We start from the raw sequence: 17068 nt of genomic DNA, 5'->3' as shown, positions 1-17068 counted from the left end.
TCCAACCCAGCTGATTCTGTGATTCTGTGATCCCCACGAACAGGCTGGAGGATGTTTTATCCCCCTGGAAACCCTTGGATGTGGGCTGGGCTTGCAGTTCCCACCTCCCTGCTCTGTGTCCTGCCTTCAGTCACTGCAGTGACACCGGTGACATCATGGGAGCTAAAACATTCCCTTGGAAATGAGAAGTTTTTTCAGGTTGTGGATGAGCCCTTTTTTGTGGAATTCAGCTCAGGAGCCCAGGGCTGAGGCACTGGGTGACTTCACAGCCCGTTTGGTGCCGTTGCTTTGAGGAGTCTGTGAAACCCTCCGTGTTTCCTTCTGCTGGAGGGTTTTACTTTTGATCCCTGTTTTCTTATGGGCTTGATCCATAAAAATAAACAGGAATAGCAGGTGCTTGAGGAGCCCCGTGGCTCTGCCTGCTTTGGTGCCTCTGAGAGGTTCATTTTGTGGTTTGAAGGTCTCCTTTCAGCTCGGGGAGACGAGGGGAAGGTGAGTCACACAGGTGACTTGCTCTGAGCAGCTTCTCATAAACAAGTCACAAAAAGGTCAGAATTATGAAGAGTAAAGCCCCAGGTGACCTGGTCTAAATTGGAGTTGCTGTGAGTGGGAGGGTTGGACCTGCTGAGCACCAAGATCTCAGCGTGGGCTGCTCTGTGAGCCCCGGGGTCTGAGGTGGAGGACACACAGTTCCAAAGTGCTTCACCTAAAGGACAAATAAAAAAAAATAATAACAGCACAGATTTCTAAATTCTGCTGTGTGTGACTCAAGTAGAGGGTAAATGGAAATCTGTTCAAATCGAAGTTATTTTCTTTTTTGGCATCCTGAGTGTTTTCACTATTTACAGACTGAAATGGAGCTCTAGAAGATGATCCAGGCATTGATTTGTTCTTGTTGTACCACCAGGAATAATAAGGAATCTGTAGACTGAACTGTGCAGCCAGTCAGTATCTCTGTGTCCTTTAATGGAGATGATTAAATATAATTACTGGCCTGGTAATGCCTGGTGTCAATTAAGAAGAAAGGCTTGAGTGTGGTTGTGTAACATATTGGAGTGTTCTGGGTAACCTAAATCCAAGATGCAGCTATTGCAAAGACTTAATTTTCACTAATTGCTCCAACAGCTGTGTGACTTCACAAAAGCAAGAAGAGTTAGGTATAAACATGATATATTATATAAAACCAGATCAAACTAACACCGAATGTGCACAGATTATTATTATTTTTCCTTGTTATCTTCTCCCCTCCAGCCCCTGAGGAACTGAACACACAGCAGTAGTATACTATGTGTGGAATTTAGAAATCCTATGGATCTTCTTAAGTCACAGGGAAGAGATTCTTTAGTCCTTAGAAAATGAAATAAGTATGTTCAAAGTAGGCTTTTACCTGGACGGCCAGGACAGTATGCATTTTTATTTAAAAGCAGTGTAATGTGGGCAGCATCTGAAGCTTAATGAAAATATCCATCTTCATGCAGAAGAAATCTTTCAGTAATTCATGTTTCATTTGTTGAAGATACTGCAGTGGGAAAGAGTAAATACAGATGCAAATCTAAATAAAGAAATATATATATATATATATATATATATATTCTTTTACATTGATTGTAAAAAATCCCTTTATTCTCTTACCAGCTTTGGTTGCACTCTTACTGATTGGTCAGGGTAATCAAGGAGCAACAGGAGCATCTCCATTCAGGAAGTTTCAGTGCTCATGAAAAGTTGTTCTGAGTGCAGTCAGAAGAAATTGCAGATTTTTATAAGCCAAAAAAACCTCATGGGGGTTGTAATCCATCCCATGAACGATGGGAAGGACTCCCAGGGCAGTTCATATTTGAATGGGAATTCAGGAAAAACTTTGCAATGGCATCACTCCTTGGCAAAAGGTGGTTTGTGCTTTTGGGTGCAATCTTCAAAAGAGCTCTGTTAACAGTTTTAGAGGGTAACTGTTGAACAAGAACAGGCAAAGAGTTTTCCTTCAGTCATCTCCATGTTTCCTGCCCAGCCAGGAGGGATCCAGAGGAGGCAGGGACAGAGGAGGCAGGTCCCTGGGCTGGGAGGTTTGGAGGCAGGGGAGGCAGGTCCGTGTGCTGGGAGTGTGCTGGGGGCTGGATGAGCTCCTGGGTGTTGTGCAAATCCCAGGGCTGCTGTTCTGTCCATAAATGTCTCCGTGGGGATTAGGTGTGGGAGGCCTCATCTCCCTGGAACTGAGCTCTCCCAGGAGAGCAGTTGGGCCATGTCAGTGCAGGGATGCAGCTGGATTACAGGCTGTGTTACTGGGTAAGCAGTTTAGTTCCATTAAAAGGATTGGGTTTTTTTCTGCTGGGAGAGCAGCAACTGGGGCGTTATTTGGGGCCATATTATTTCCTGGAGATTTTTCCCAGCTTTTTACCCCTGGTGTCCACAGGGACCATGAAGTGGGTGAGTTCTGTTTGAAGGAGCAGTGCAGGGTGCTTGTGTTTTATAGGAGGAACTGCTTCAGTTTTGATTGTTCAGTGGGATTTAAATTCAGAAACACCACGAAAGTACTATGGAATAGGAAGGGGTTTATTTGTCAACATCTGTGTTTAAAGTCTGTGTAAACAGATTAAAGATGTGTATGCTCTGACAGAATGAGGGAGCACAGGGATACAAGGATAACTCTCCCTCTGCCCCCTCACAAAGCTGAATGCTGCTGGTTGGGGGCTCACAAACCTTTACAAAGTCTCCCTGTTGGTTTTCCTTAAGTTCTGTTTCCCGTTTATCCTGTTCAGATTAAATATAGGAGTGTTTGATGAGGGAATTGGGGCTGATATTCTGCCTGCTTTTACTCATGTGCACGGTTGCATTTCTGGGGTGGTTGTAGTGTCACTCAGATGATCACTACAGTCCAAGTTGTTGGCAGTTTACAGCTTCATTTTTTCACTTTCCTCCTCTTTTAAGTTTGGCACATTCCTGGTAGTGCCAGACTCTGTCCTTAACCCCATCCAGGGTGTTGGAGCCGTGGGAGGGCAGCTCAGCAGCAGCTCCTGCCAGTGCCATAAAGCACCTGGATGCAAAAACACCTCCAGAAGCAGATGGATTTGTAGTTCTCCATAAATGCACTGGTTTTGTCAGTGGAGGAGTTTTGGGCTTTTAAGTTTCGTTTAAAAAGATATTTCAAGTGATCTTGCAGTCTGAGGTGAACCAAATCTCTGTCAGTCACAACGGATGTGAAGCCTGACGTGGATCACGTGGAGCTTTGCTGGGGCTGGGTATGGATTTGATTTTGGTAAAAGTCACACTTTTCAAAGACTCAGAGTGTGAGGGAAAGTGAGGGCTGTTTGATCCTCCTCTCAGTGGGACAGTTTATGGCAGATGATCAGGTGGGAGGTCGTACACAGAGGGCTGCGTGTGTGTACTCACAAATCAGAAAATCCTGTCTTGGACAGCAGTGGTGGCAAAAAGGTCACGTTTCCAGTTTGGTACTGAGCAGAAAAGGGTAATGAAGTCTGTGGTTATGTGTGCAGAACATGCCTAAGGAGGGTGAGGGAGAAGGTGGGTTTGATGCAGGGTGTGGGTGAGGTCAGTGGGCTGCGCTGCAGGCAGGGCTGACATCAGCATTCCAAAAAGGGCTGGGAAGGAGGGAGAATGTGGAAACGACACCAGGCTGCAGGGTTCAGGGAATGAACTGTCACACCCTGGATGATCAGGAGTTCTGGGTGTGAGGTTCTCAGGAGGAGGGAGCTGATTTAACTGTGCTGGGCAACGCTCTGCTGAAGACATGGGCACCATTAAGGCCACTCCATCTACTCCAGGGATATATAACATGGAGCACCAACTGCAGTGGGAATGGGAAATGATGGGGAAAGGCTTCAACAGGGTGAATAATTGAATGGAAGTGATTTTCTGGTAGCTTCAGTCAAACAGGAATGAATGGACTATGAGGCTTCCATGCTGTAGGAAGTCAGGCTGGGGGGTCTGACAGGCCTCCTGGATTTTAACATTAGTCTTCAAACACAAGATAAGTAATTCTCCAGTAGAAAACTGGCAGTCTGTATCTCTCTATATACATATGCATGAGTATATATACACAAATACATAGAGATCTGTCCATTATCTCTCAGTTGCCCATTAGGAAAAGGCCTTGCCCCATCTGACTCTGGCTGTGTGTGCTGGCTCCTTGCCCAGCTCTGCCTTTGTGAGAGGCTGGAAAATTGCCTCTCAGAAAACAAATCATTTTTGGCATTAGCTTTGCAGTCCTCTGTAGATGGGGGAGTGTGAGGTACAGGCTTTCCTAATGTTTTTACTACAGAGAGCAAAACACTTGAGTTAGGATGTGTTCTTGCTTTTAAAGAAGCTGGATCTGTGAAAGCCTGAGGAGAATTCAGTAATCAGATGAATTTGTACCTGCCCATAAAGCCAAAATGCTCTGACATCTGATTTAGTCATTATGTATTCAGGTTAAGTTTCCCTCCTTTTCATTTCTGCTCCATCTTTGCTGGAAACCTTTGGAGTTTATTACTGCTCCATCAAATCTTGTTTCAGGTTTATGACTAAGCTTAAACGTCCATCAGCCTTTCTTGAGGCATTCACAGGTTTTATTTTCCAGTGCTGGCTGATGGTGTCCAGCCCTGGGTGCTAATGGGTGAGAACACCCACAGCCTGGAGAGCTCTGCTGGCCTGCCCTCCACGCTGCCACCACGTGTGGAGCTTTCTTTGGGGCAGGAAGAAGAAATTGGGACACTTGTTTTGGGTTTTCTTTTTTGTTTGTGCAGTGTTTTTCTTCCTTTCCCCCTTCCTTTCCCCCCTTCCTTCCCCTTTCCTTTCTCCCTTCCTCCTTCCCCCCTTCCTTCCCCCTTCCTTCCCCCCTTCCTTTTTCTTCTCTGCTTGCAACCTCCTGTCAATTTGGAAACAGGCTCCAAAGCTGCAAAACTCTCTCCATTTCATCAAGGACAGTTTTTTGTACATTCCTAATTTGCTTCCTTTTCTAAAGCAAATTCAAATATCATGAAGCATTCCCTTAGCTGCAAATCTGTAGGTTACCCTAAGACAGGTCATGGTGTTAGAAAACCCTCAGAATTTTTCATCTGCATCTCTAAACAACTCTTCTTTTTTTTTTTTTTTAAGTCTGATGCCACTTAAAATAATGGATGATTTGAATTCTGTTTATAATTTCACGTGGTTGTGCAATATGCTGCACATCTTTTTGCATTTGATAGAATCCCAGAGTGGTTTGGGTTGGAAGGGACCTTACAGATCATCTGGTTCCAATCCTTTTCCATGGGCAGGGACACCTTCCACCAGCCCAGGTTGCTCCAAGCCCCGTCCAACCTGGCCTTGGACACTTGCAGGGATCCAGGGGCAGCCACAGCTTCTCTGGGCAACCTGTGCCAGGGCCTCCCCACCCTCCCAGGAAACAATTTCTTCCCCATATCCAACCCAAACTCATTTCATGGGTTTTCCCCCATTAGTCTGTCTCACTCTTTAATAGCTGCCTGCTTATTGAAAGCACCACAAAAACTTAGTGATAATTTATTTAATCAGCACAACAGCTGTTTCACTGCAAACTTTCATTAATAAACTTCACAGTTTGTCTACAGGAATAGAATAATTTTAGCACTAACAGGTTTCTCCATAATCCTGTGTGTAGCAGTAATTTTTAAAGTGTAATTATTTCACATAATGTAATGCTATGCAAAACTTGGCCTCATTAAATTAAATGCTCGACAGTCTCAAATTGCAATTGCCAAGCAAAACAAAGATATGTATACACAACTTTTTTTAGCAGATAATTTCCAGCTCATCCAGGTAGTGGGGGCAGCAGGAGGGAGGCAGAACAGCTGATTAAGTGGTGAGAGCAGAGGCAGAGGAAGGGAGTGTGAAGTCACTGTTGAGCCCGGGCACAGCACGATTACAGATGCATTTAATGGTATAAATCAACACATATCCTAAAATCATGGAATACCCTGAGTTGGATGGGACTGGCCCTGCACAGGACACCTCAGCAATCCCACCATGAGCACTGTCCATGTGGTCTTGATGTAGTTTGAACACCAAAGTGTTGGTTTGGGGGGTGTCGATGCCTTTCCAGGTGGGCTCGGCTCAGTTCCACAGCGGGGCTGGGGAGCACGGAGGTACCTGGGCAAGGGGAGTGGCTACAGAGCTTGGCAGCAAAGTTATTCTGGTGAAAAATGACCCCCTGTAACCCTTACAGTCCTGAAAGCTGGTGAGGATAGAGAAATAAATCAAAGAAATAAGAGGTCAGCCAGAAGATAAGGCGAGGTGTGCAGCACACCGAGGTGGGAGGGTCTGCGGAGGGACCACCCCCCATGACCCCACTTGAGTTTAATCTCACTTTTAGCACAGAAAGTGGGTTTTCTTGGCCAGGATCGATCCTATTTTGAGTTGTTCTTGGTGGGTGAGCTGGGACTGTGCTCTACCATCCCTGCTCTGCTGTGGCACCGAGGGGTCTCCGTGTCCCCCTGTGCTTGTGAGTGTGTGGAGATCACTGGGAGGGGAAAATGGAAGTGACTTCACCTGATGAAGTTGTGCCAGATAGAATCCTTGGATTAGCACTCCTTCCCTGCCAGGTCCTGCCTGTAACTGTGAAGCTGGGAGAGAAGGAGCCTGAGGAGTTTCTGCAGCAGCCACTGAGACACAGGGGTGGTTTTACCCACAGGAGCTCATCTCCAGTTTTGGATGAGGATCTTCTGTTCCTGCGGGGAGTGGGAAGTCCCAGAGAACCAACTTCAGTGTGTGAAAGCAACAGTGTTAGCAAGATTGAGGCCCACGTGGGCAAACCTGTACATTTTAATGAGTTGAATGAGCCTGAGAACTCCCTGGTCTGTGGGACTCAGGACCCACCAGGCCTTGGATGTTCACGACAGATTCTGGGTTTGAATTTTGTGCCATCTGCTGTTGTCAGCTGCTTCTGTGGTGCTGAGAAGCAGCAGAGATGTGAAAACCAAGTGCTTTCACCAATTTTTAAATGATTTTTTTCTCCTCCTCCCCCCGGGCACCCCCCCCAAAGTATCAGGTTTTTGCCTTAAGGGATTTATTTTTTACTTTCACTCATTTTGAAATTATTTGCATTTAAGCTATTGATTATTGCCCATATAAATAACTTCTTAATTGCTTCTGATATCATTTTCTCTCTCCCTAAGAATATTTATTTGTAGGGCTTTTTTATGTTCTCTCTAACCAGGAAGAGATTTTTTGTTTCTGTGCCCATTAATGGCATTATATGACCAGGGTAAACTTCCCCTTGTGTCAGAGGACAGGCTGGGTATTGATCTGTGCTCCATGACTTGCATTTCTTTGAAGAACAGGTTTCTTACTTCACAAAATTCCCTTTCAAATGGAGCATTTACGAAGCAGAATCTGCTGGAATATTGATGCGAGAGAAGTTCTTTATTTCTGAAATTGTTTTCTTTCACTCCAGCACCTCTTTGTCCTTGTCTGTGACTGTTTCCTTCTCCCTTAGAAATGATGGAGGAGAAGGGAGTGTTTCTTACCTTCCAGGATGTGAGTAATCCCCGACATCGTTTTAATTGGCAAAAAATATTTAGAAGCCATCACGGGTAATGCACTAGGACTGGATTGATTGTGCCTCCTGGTTGATAAATCAAAAAAAAATTACTATAAAGAGCTTCTGTAATTGTATTAATTAGTGAGATTTATGCCTGGGCTCTGCAGAGCAGTCTGTGATCTGTGCCCGGTGTGGTGGTGGCTCAGGCTGGTGCTGCAGTGCCAGGGATGGGGCATCCCTGGCATGGGCAGGGCTCCTCCTGGGAGCCAGAGAGCACCTGGAGTGCTGTGTCCAGCTCTGGGCCCTTCAGTTCAGGAAGGACATGGAGGGGCTGGAGCAGGTCCAGGGAAGAGCAACAAGGCTGGGGAAGGGACTGGAGCACAAGTGCTGTGAGGAGAGGCTGAGGGAGCTGGGGGGGCTCAGCCTGGAGAAGAGGAGGCTCAGGGGAGACCTCCTCACTCTCTGCAACTCCCTGCCAGGAGGGGGGAGCCAGGGGGGGTTGGTCTCTTTTCCCAGGCAATGATCAGCAAGACAAGAGGGCTGGGTCTGCAGCTGTGCCAGGGGAGGGTTAGGTTGGAGATTAGGAAGAATTTCTTTGCAGAGAGGGTGCTCAGCCATTGGAATGGGCTGCCCAGGGAAGGGGGGGATTCTCCATCCCTGGAGGTGTTTAAGGACAGACTGGATGTGGCATCAGTGCCATGGGCTGGGAACCACAGCGGGGTTGGATCAAGGGTTGGACTTGATGATCTCAGAGGTCCCTTCCAACCCAGCTGATTCTGTGATTCTATGGAATGGTTTGGGTGGGAAGGGACCTCAAAGCTCATCTCATTCCACACCCTGCTATGGGCAAGGACACCTTCCACTAGCCCAGGTTGCTCCAAGCCCTGTCCAACCTGGCCTTGGACACTTCCAGGCGTGGGGAGTCCACTGTAGTAACCAAGAGATGATGCACTAATGCTTTGCTCCCCCTCCTTTGCCTTCTTTAGACCCTCTCGTGTTGTTCCTGCCTAAATTCAGCATTTTTCCATACCTGGGACGAGCCTTTCATCGTGGTGCAGAACTTGCTGTGTAGCTTTGGACTGTGTGGGGTTGGGGAAGTGTCACCTAAAATTCATGGAGGAATATCTAGGAATAGTCTCACGGATGGAAATCAATGATGGTGCAAAGTGACACTGCAAATTCCTGTATTGTTTTTCCTGTTGAATTCCTTCAGTATTTAATTCCATGAAAGCCCTGGCTGTGAGTGGTTGTGAATGTTGTGTGATCTCCAGTGCTGCTGCTGCAGCTTGAGGAGTGTCTGGGAAATTGTTTTTACAAGTAATTACTCATTCTTCCAACTAAGTAGAACTGTTAACTTCTCTTTATATCTTACTGTCTAATTGTCCAGAGCAGGAAAACAAGTGATACTTATGATCAAAGGCCATAAATTGTGACTGTACATACATTTCTGCATGGATAACTGAAGTACCTCTGTTATCGAAGTGAAACACTTTTTCCAGCAATTTGAATCAAAATCAGAAGGACAATTCATTACCTATATTATCAAAAATGCTTTACTTCTTACTTTCAAATTGATGCTTTAGTCACTGCCCTTACTCTAACTAAAATAAATTCAGTTAGGCAATTCCATGCAATTCCATGGCAGTTGGAGCCACAGGAGAGTGATGATTCCCGAGGATGTTTGGGTTGCATTATTCCTACTGTTGTGTTTAAGTACAACTTCTAACATTTAGTGATCTGGATTCCAGGAGATAACAGACTGGAAGAAGGATTTTGGTTGCTTTGGGTTGAAATAACTTGGATAAAAAGTACTGATGTGTTTCTAAAAACATGGGTAGTGCTTGTTTTTACTGGAGATGGGATGGGAGAGTTAATTCCACTGCAGTATGAGAGTGCAGAATGCAGCACGAGCTGCTGATGGAAATAATACCCACTGTTACATCTGGGAGAAAACAATGAAATGCTGGGAAATAAAAGGCTTTCAGATGGGATTTTTTTTCCCCCCTTAGTTATCTGGCTGTCATTGCACTGGCTCATTCAGACTCAGACCGTAGGTAAATGACTTTTTTCAGTACTAAAACCCTCATCATTTACTAGATGGCTTTCAGGTCCCTTCCAGTGCTAAATCCTCCATGATTCTATGATTATTGTTGGAGAGTGAGAAGAGTTTCAGACCAGCCTGTCCCAGCACATTTAATTGTGACACCACCACAGTGATTATCTTGTGCACGTGTAAAGCTGGAAGATCTCCCTTAATGGTGCCAAATCCTACTCCAGATGTGCTGGAATGCTCTGCCAAAAATCAGTGTCCTGCATAAGTCATAGATGAATCAATAGGGTTGACCAAGATAATTGAATTAAATGCCTTGGGCAGGTGAAGAGTTGTGGTTGGTCCACAGGTGGAAGGAGGGACTCGTGCCTGGACACCGTTGCTGACTGTCACAGAATTTACTCCTAGAGCTTGGCAAAATCACTTGAGGAGCATCAGCAGCACTGACTCCTCAGTTTTGTGTGGCAAAATTAATGTTTTGGTAGCTGTGAAGCTAATTGAAGGTGTAGGAAGGACACACTGGCCATAGCAGCTGTGACTCTAAAATAGGGTGTGCTGGGGTTATACGAGAAAAAAAGGTTTAAGTTCTAAAACCAGGATTAACTTAAACCTTTGCAAGTCCTTGGAATATTTCACTTGGGATTTTGGTAGGCTGTGCTTGTGGTTTGATAGAGTCACTGAGGTTGGAAAAGACCTCCAAGATCATCCAGGCCAACCTTTGACCGAATCCCGCTGTGCCCACGGAACCACAGCGCCCAGTGCCACGTTGGCTCATGGTTTGAGCCCTTCCAGGGAGAGTGACTCCACCCCTGGCCTGGGCAGCCCATGCCAGAGCTTGACCACTCTTGGAGTGAAGGAATTTTCCCTGTTATCCAACCTGAAGCTCCCCTGGCAGAACTCGAGGCTGTTTCCCCTTATCCTGTCCCTTGTTCCCTGGGAGAAGAGACCAACCCTCGCCTCGCCACGACCTCCTTTCCAAGGGAGGTGGGACAGACTCATCCCAGAGGCAGCAGCAGGGTGTGCCCATGTCCTGTGGAGCATTCCCATGCCCATGCCTGTGCCCACTGGCTTGGCTTTGCCCCTGCACTCTCTGCCCTTCATCCCCAGCGACACGAGGGGAGCATCCCCTGCTCCGAGGGGGTCGGTGCTCTGGGAATTCCCAGGGGAAGACCTTGGATGGGCCTTTGGATTCCTATGGGTTCAACCAAGGCCAAAATGATCTTTTCAATATATCACTTATGGGCTTGGGGGATTTCAGAGCCTTTTTCTTCTGCAATAGGACTTTGAGTCCCTGACAAACCCCTCTCCCTGTTCCCGTTCCGTTGCAGGGATCGCTGAGTGCTGGCAGCAGCCTCGACTATTTTGAGCTTCACTCACTTGTACCAATTTTCTCAACTAATTTTAGGACAGATGACCACTAAGCTGTTCTAAAAATGCCATTTGAACTTCCAATTAGAGGGACACACACAAATGCAAAGGCAAAATTTGAGTCGTGGTAGCGGTTAAGAAAATAATATGTGATATAGAGTGTTAATTGTTTTTAGTTAATGACATTTTAACATAGTGAGTCAGTTGGAATAATTAGTATATCTGTCATGGGTTTTATTTTAAGCTGGAAATGCTTATGGTTGCTGAAGGTCTCAGACAGCCCTATTAGAGCCTACAAGTATTTTATAATTTACAGATGGAGAGTGACAGCAAGTGGAGTCAGTGATGACAGGGAGGGAATTCAGGAGTCAGTCATGGCTGAGCCTCCTTCTCTCATCCCCTTCCCTTGTCACCAACACACTTCCACTTCCCCCCCAGAGCTCTCCCATACAGAACAAAGGGTTTTCTCACCTTGGAATGAGGTTTAAAAAATGAGCAACTGGACTGTCTGTAGAGTTGTTCCTTGATATTTGGAAATATTCTGGTTATTTTTATCTTTTCCTACCTCTTTTCCCCACTCATACATATTTATTATTATATCTCTTCGGATTGGAAGATGAAACACCTCAAAAGTTGTTCTGTTTGTGTTGCCAGATTTAATTCTGGGCTAACCCAATTTGGCACTGAGTTCTCCTTATCCCAGAGTAGAGGAGACCACGTCTTCCCAAGGACCAGGGTGACATTCTGTTCTGCTGCCAGAAAAGAAACAATTTGTGCTTCAGTGTCAATGACAACTTGTTTGTTTTCATGCCTTTCTGCTTAACTTTTAGCTTTGGATGATGTGTTAGTGCAAGTTCTGTTTCCCCCCATGGAAATTGTGTCTGAGGCAAGTTTATTATGAGCTGGAGAAATCCTGAGGCACTTTTGGGCAGAGTTGGGAGAGAGCTCACGAGGGTGTGGGGGCAGCTGGAGAGGTCCATGGGAGGTGGGTGAGCACAGGGGGTCTGGGAATGGGGCTTTCTGTTCCTCCAGGCACTTGTGAGGCTGGTTTTCCACGTCACCGTGGTTGAGGTGACACAGGGATCGTCACAGCTGGGAGTGGGAAGCTGTATTTTGGAGAGCAGGGAGGGGGAAAGGGGAAAAACCTGGAGAAAAGGAGGCTCAGGGGGGACCTTCTCACTCTCTGCAGCTCCCTGACAGGAGGGGGAAGCTGGTGGTCTCTTCTCCCAGGGAATAAGCAACAGGACAAGAAGAAACACCCTCAAGTTGTGCCAGGGGAGGTTTAGGTTGGATATTAGGGAAAACTTCTTCACCCAGAGGGCTGTCCAGCCCTGGCACAGCTGCCCAGGGCAGGGGTGGAGTCCCCATCTCTGGAGGGATTTAAAAGCCCTGTGGATGTGGCACTTGGGGACATGGGTCAGCGTGACCTTGGCAGTGCTGAGGGATGGTTGGAGTTGATGACCTCAGAGGGCTTTTCCAACCTCAGTGATTCCATGTTTCTACAAAGGAACAGTCCCATCTCTGTGCTGGAGCAGGGCTTGGGCTGTCCCAGTGTTAAACACTTCAGAGGGACTTCTCCAGCTGGCTGCTTCTTCCCAAACACTGAATTCTGGGCATCTTTAACAAAGTTTCTTGTAAGATAACCCTCAGTGTGTCCAAACTGCAAATGCTGGTGTGTCAGATCAGCGCTGCAGGTGCTGAAGTTTGGCTCCCAAGGTGTGTTCCTCAGGTCACAGTTGCATTTTTGTTGTATGATATAATGCTGCTTTGCTAATGAAGAGCCTGTCACTTGGGAATGACCCCGTGGGCTTGGGGAAGTTGCCCCAACGGGCAGTGGTGGTGGTGCAGGTTGCTTTAAAGGGAGAAAAATTCGGAGCAGAAGAGGTCCAGGTGAAGAGTCTGTGGAGGCCACATACCTCATTACCTCTTAACCTCATTTATCTTCTGGTTGTCTCATGGTTTGGGAACAAAAGGTCTTCATCTGCTTGTCAGAACAAAGCTAAAAGTTAGAAGTAAAATGCAAAATGGTGCAGTAATAATGTTTTGACAAATGGTGCTCGGGGTGAGTTGTCAGCCTCTCTGGTTTGATAGCAAAGCAGATATTTTATCTGAAATAAATGTCTTATCACTGGCTGTGTTTCCCATCTCCTGTGTAGAAGGATTTCTTTTTCCTCTGGAGATCACTCCTTACTGAGCTGGGATAGATGTGGGCACTAAGGGGAGCTGCCCTTTGTTTATAAATTTAGCTAAGATACTTATTAATGGCATTTTAAAGTGCCCCAAGTATAAAGTGCACATACATTTTTATAGCTATGGATAAAACCTGTCATGTAGTTTGCTAAGCAGTAATGGGCTAAGGAGCACTTGTGTCCTGGTCTTTGGGGGTGTTAACAACATGGGAATGACCCCAGGATCCTGCTCTCCATCAGGCCTGCTAAAGCCAGGGCTCAGCAGTATCTGTTCATAATGTTGAACATTTTATGATATTCCAAGTTATTTTCAAGCCATGGACTCAGCTGAAGTCAGTCCCTACCCGTGGCAGTGCTGACTCTGCATTTGCTCACTGCTCTGGTGGCCACTGGGACTGTATTTACCACATAATGAGCTAAAACCCTGATCCGAATTAAATGTACATTAATTTTCCAATTTAGCTGAAGTATTTCAAAACACAGCCTTTGAAATACTGGCAGGTTGTTTGCAAAAAAAGGAAGAAAGTCTCTTGATGGCCCGTGGATCAGCAATTAATAAATGCAGTATTATACTTAGGGAAACATTCCTGTGACTTCCATCAGGCACAGGGTGGACTTGGAGGCCTTTTCCAACCCCAGTGAATCTGTGCTAAGGGTTGAAAAGTGGTTGAGGAGCTGGATTTTAATGATACAGTGATTAATAACCCAGGTCTGTCCTATAGTTCCATCAGAAAAAAATCTTCCACCTTCAATACCCACAACTACCCCCAGCCCCCCCTTCACCTCAACATTCCCACCAGGGAGTTATTTTAGCAGGGATAGGTACATTAATAATTTAATGCAGTACTTAATGATTTCTGTTATCATAATAACTTGTATCATACTAATTTTAACCATAACACTGATTTTAATAATAATGCTATTTTTTAATTATAACACCATTTTTAACTACAATAGTAATTTTGTAACAACAGCAACAACAAAAATAATAGTAGTCCTATTATTCCGTTATGAGAATTAATTTGAGCGTGATAATAATTTTAATATTTGTTTTCTGAGGCAGAAAACCCCCTCACGAACTGAACAATCCGGAAGGATTTTTGATCAAAATAACCCTTCCCAGCCCCAGACCGGGCCCCCCTCTCCCCTCCTGCTCCAGCTTTGCCCCTTTCCAGGCACGGCTCACCCCGGAGGAGCAGCGGGCGGATCGTTTGGCACGTGTCATTCCTCATCGTGTCATTCCAGGCTGGAATCCATCGGGAACGCTGGGATTTGCAGCTCCCTGTCCTACGCCGGCATCGCTGCGGCGGCTCCGGGGTCGGAGCCAGCGGCGGCTGCGGCAGCTCCGGGATCATCCCAGCGGGCTCCCACCCCCGGGGTGGTTGGATTTGTTTGATTTGGTTGGTTTGGGGTTCATTTTCCCCGTGTTTGTGCTCTGGGGGCACCATGGCAGTCGGGAGCCGCCGTGCCGGGCACACCTTCCGCAGGGATGCCGGGCTGGGCTGGGCTCGGAGCTGTTCCTAACGGCTGGACTGGCTTTGTGTGAGTCTCCTCTGCCTTTTTGATCCGATATGGATTTAAACTATTGATCAGCTCTTCCAGTGGAGCTCTGCCAGCTCCGCTGCGGATTTCCCGGCGTGCTGGAGCAGCCTCACCCACCTCGGATTATCTGCCTTCAGAACTGCCTTGTCACATCAGGGGTCTGGGGAGACGTTTAGTCACGGGGTGGGTTGGAAATGAAATAGGGAACCAGGAATACTGGGCTGCTGGCACTTGATTATTTTAAGTATAACTTGTTGTGTTTGACTTTAACCTGGTGGGAGGTGCTGCTGGAGGAGCTGTGGGGTTTGCTGGGATCACACTGGAGGGGCTGTGGGGTTTGCTGACATCACACTGGGGTGCTGTGGGATTTGCTGACATCACATTGGAGTGCTGTGGGATTTGCTGACATCACATTGGAGGGGCTGTGGGATTTGTTGACATCACATTGGAGGGGCTGTGGGGTTTGCTGACATCACACTGGAGGGGCTGTGAGGTTTGCTTATATCACATTGGGCTGCTGTGGGGTTTGCTGACATCACATTGGAGTGCTGTAGGGTTTGCTGGGATCACACTGGAGTGCTGTGGGGTTTGCTGACATCACACTGGAGGGGCTGTGGGGTTTGCTGAGACCACATTGGAGTGCTGTAGGGTTTGCTGGGATCAGATGTGCTGGTGCAGAGGGGTCTGGCTCCTGTAGGCAGCCCCCTCGTGCTGGTCGCCACACGGTGTTTTGTGCAGTGGTTTTGTTTAGAAATGCTGAAACCCTTGGGATTGTCTTTTCCTATTCAGAGAATCCAGTTGTTGTGTGTATTGGGAGGGTTTGTTGTGTCACTGGTTTTAGTGGAGAACTGGTGGGATGGGGATGGGGGAGAAGGGGAAGCAGGAGCATTCCTAAGACCTGGTTGCAGTAGGAGAGGCTGCTCTGCTGAACCTCTGGAACTGAGGGAAAGGGTTAATAGCCATGACTGTTTACTCTGTGCTTGCCACAGAACCAGGCACTCTTTGGGTTTCTGACCCCAGGTTCCAACATCCCAGCTGCAGGAATGCTGGGCACTGATGAGACAGCATCTTTTGGAAATTAAAATAATGTGTGAGTCTTAATGGACTTAACACTGAGATTTTAAAAAAAACAAAACATCACAGAAGTTTTCCTGCCTCTCCTGGCAAGGTGCAAGAGAATATAGATTACTGAGTCAGTATTTACTATTTCCTATATAATATTTACTATATTATTCACTTCCCTTGTGGCATTTGTGAAGAATATCTGTTTTCTGTTTCTCATTACGACTTCTGTAGAAGCTCCTTAACCAGGGTCTGTTCTGATCTTTATTTTAAATTAACACAGACAGCTGTGTTCTCCAGCAATGATTTCACAGCAATGATTTGCTGCTGGTGACCTCTTTTAGCTGTTGCATGAGGGGGGGTTGTCGATAACTCTGGTGTTTCACCGCGTTCACAATCGTTACAGCAACTGAGTTGATTGAACTCCACGAGTGATACTGTCCCCAAAGTGTTGTCCAGATAGTAGGTCATGTCTATAAATAATAGTTATTGCTGATGCAAATAGTAACAACTGCTGAAAATCGTGCATAAATAAAATAACTGGGAGTGTTGTTGGAATGACAGAGCCCTGAGTGCACACAGAGATGGACTTTATCAACACTGTAAATTCGAGCACTTGAGAGGTTGAAAAACGTGAGAATTAATATTCCCTTAGCAACAGTAATTTCCCCTTTTTTTTGCACCTCCTTGAAGATAACTCTTTAATTATGTGTGCTGTTGTTCCCTGGTAACCTTGATCCTCCACTGCCAGGAGCTGAGTGTGCTCAACGTTCTGATTTGTAGCAAAGAGAGGAAAAAAATTAAATAGTTCAGTTGTTCAGCTCTCAACTGTGGCTGTTCCTTCCCGTCCTGCAGCCTCTGTGCCTCTCACCATACTTGTTAATTCTGCAGCTGCCAGCCTTCTCCACTCCCTGGCATTGATTTGTTTGTATTTTTTTCATATTTTATTCCAAGTATTTTCATTTCCTCTTTCCTGCCCTGGAGGATCCCTCCTGCCTGGATCTGCTGCAGGATGCTCTGTTTTTACTTGCATGGGCAGGGCAGGGCAGGTGGAAGGGTTGGTGGTCCATGGGCAGAGGGCAAAGGGCTTCCCAAACCAGCCTTACCTGGGTTACAATGAACCCCTGGGTTTGCCCAACCTGCACTGCTGGACCTCTGTCACAGGGGGAGCTACACACTGGCTGGGGGAGTTCTTAAAATATTCCCTAGAAACCACTGGATGAGGATGAGCCCCCCAGGGTGCCCTGGGTTTCCCCCAAGCTCCTCCTCTGCTGCAGCCACACCAGATGCAGCAGCGCCCGTGAGTCGACTGAAGATTTAATATCTGCTGAGTCATCTGGTTTATTTTTACCTTTCCCACCCTCCTAA

At 46.5% G+C, this 17068-nt stretch overlaps 1 protein-coding gene and 1 long non-coding RNA gene across 10 annotated transcripts in view; one reads left to right on the top strand and one right to left on the bottom strand.

Annotated features, from left to right (window-relative positions):
• TANC2 (tetratricopeptide repeat, ankyrin repeat and coiled-coil containing 2) overlaps positions 1–17068 on the top strand; it is a 238360-nt gene that overhangs the window by 65894 nt on the left and 155398 nt on the right. The window contains exon 1 of one of the 8 annotated variants that reach the window (XM_064636759.1): positions 14624–14638. The exons of the other annotated variants lie outside the window; for them this stretch is intronic. The gene's annotated coding sequence lies outside the window, so the exon portion shown is untranslated. Of the gene's footprint in view, positions 1–14623; positions 14639–17068 lie in introns of those variants that run through there. 8 annotated transcript variants of the gene reach the window in all.
• On the bottom strand, positions 11541–15011 carry LOC135403099 (uncharacterized). Of its 2 annotated transcripts, none has more exons than XR_010425306.1 (3): positions 14283–15011; positions 12824–12888; positions 11541–11659 (listed from the first exon to the last, which is right to left on the bottom strand). It is a non-coding gene; the product is annotated as an uncharacterized LOC135403099 (long non-coding RNA). The 2 variants fall into 2 exon arrangements; XR_010425307.1 differs by having other exon boundaries at positions 11541–11656.

Source organism: Pseudopipra pipra, chromosome 26 (assembly GCF_036250125.1).
Source record: "Pseudopipra pipra isolate bDixPip1 chromosome 26, bDixPip1.hap1, whole genome shotgun sequence".
Taxonomy (NCBI): domain Eukaryota; kingdom Metazoa; phylum Chordata; class Aves; order Passeriformes; family Pipridae; genus Pseudopipra; species Pseudopipra pipra.
This window is presented reverse-complemented; position numbering and strand designations above follow the sequence as displayed.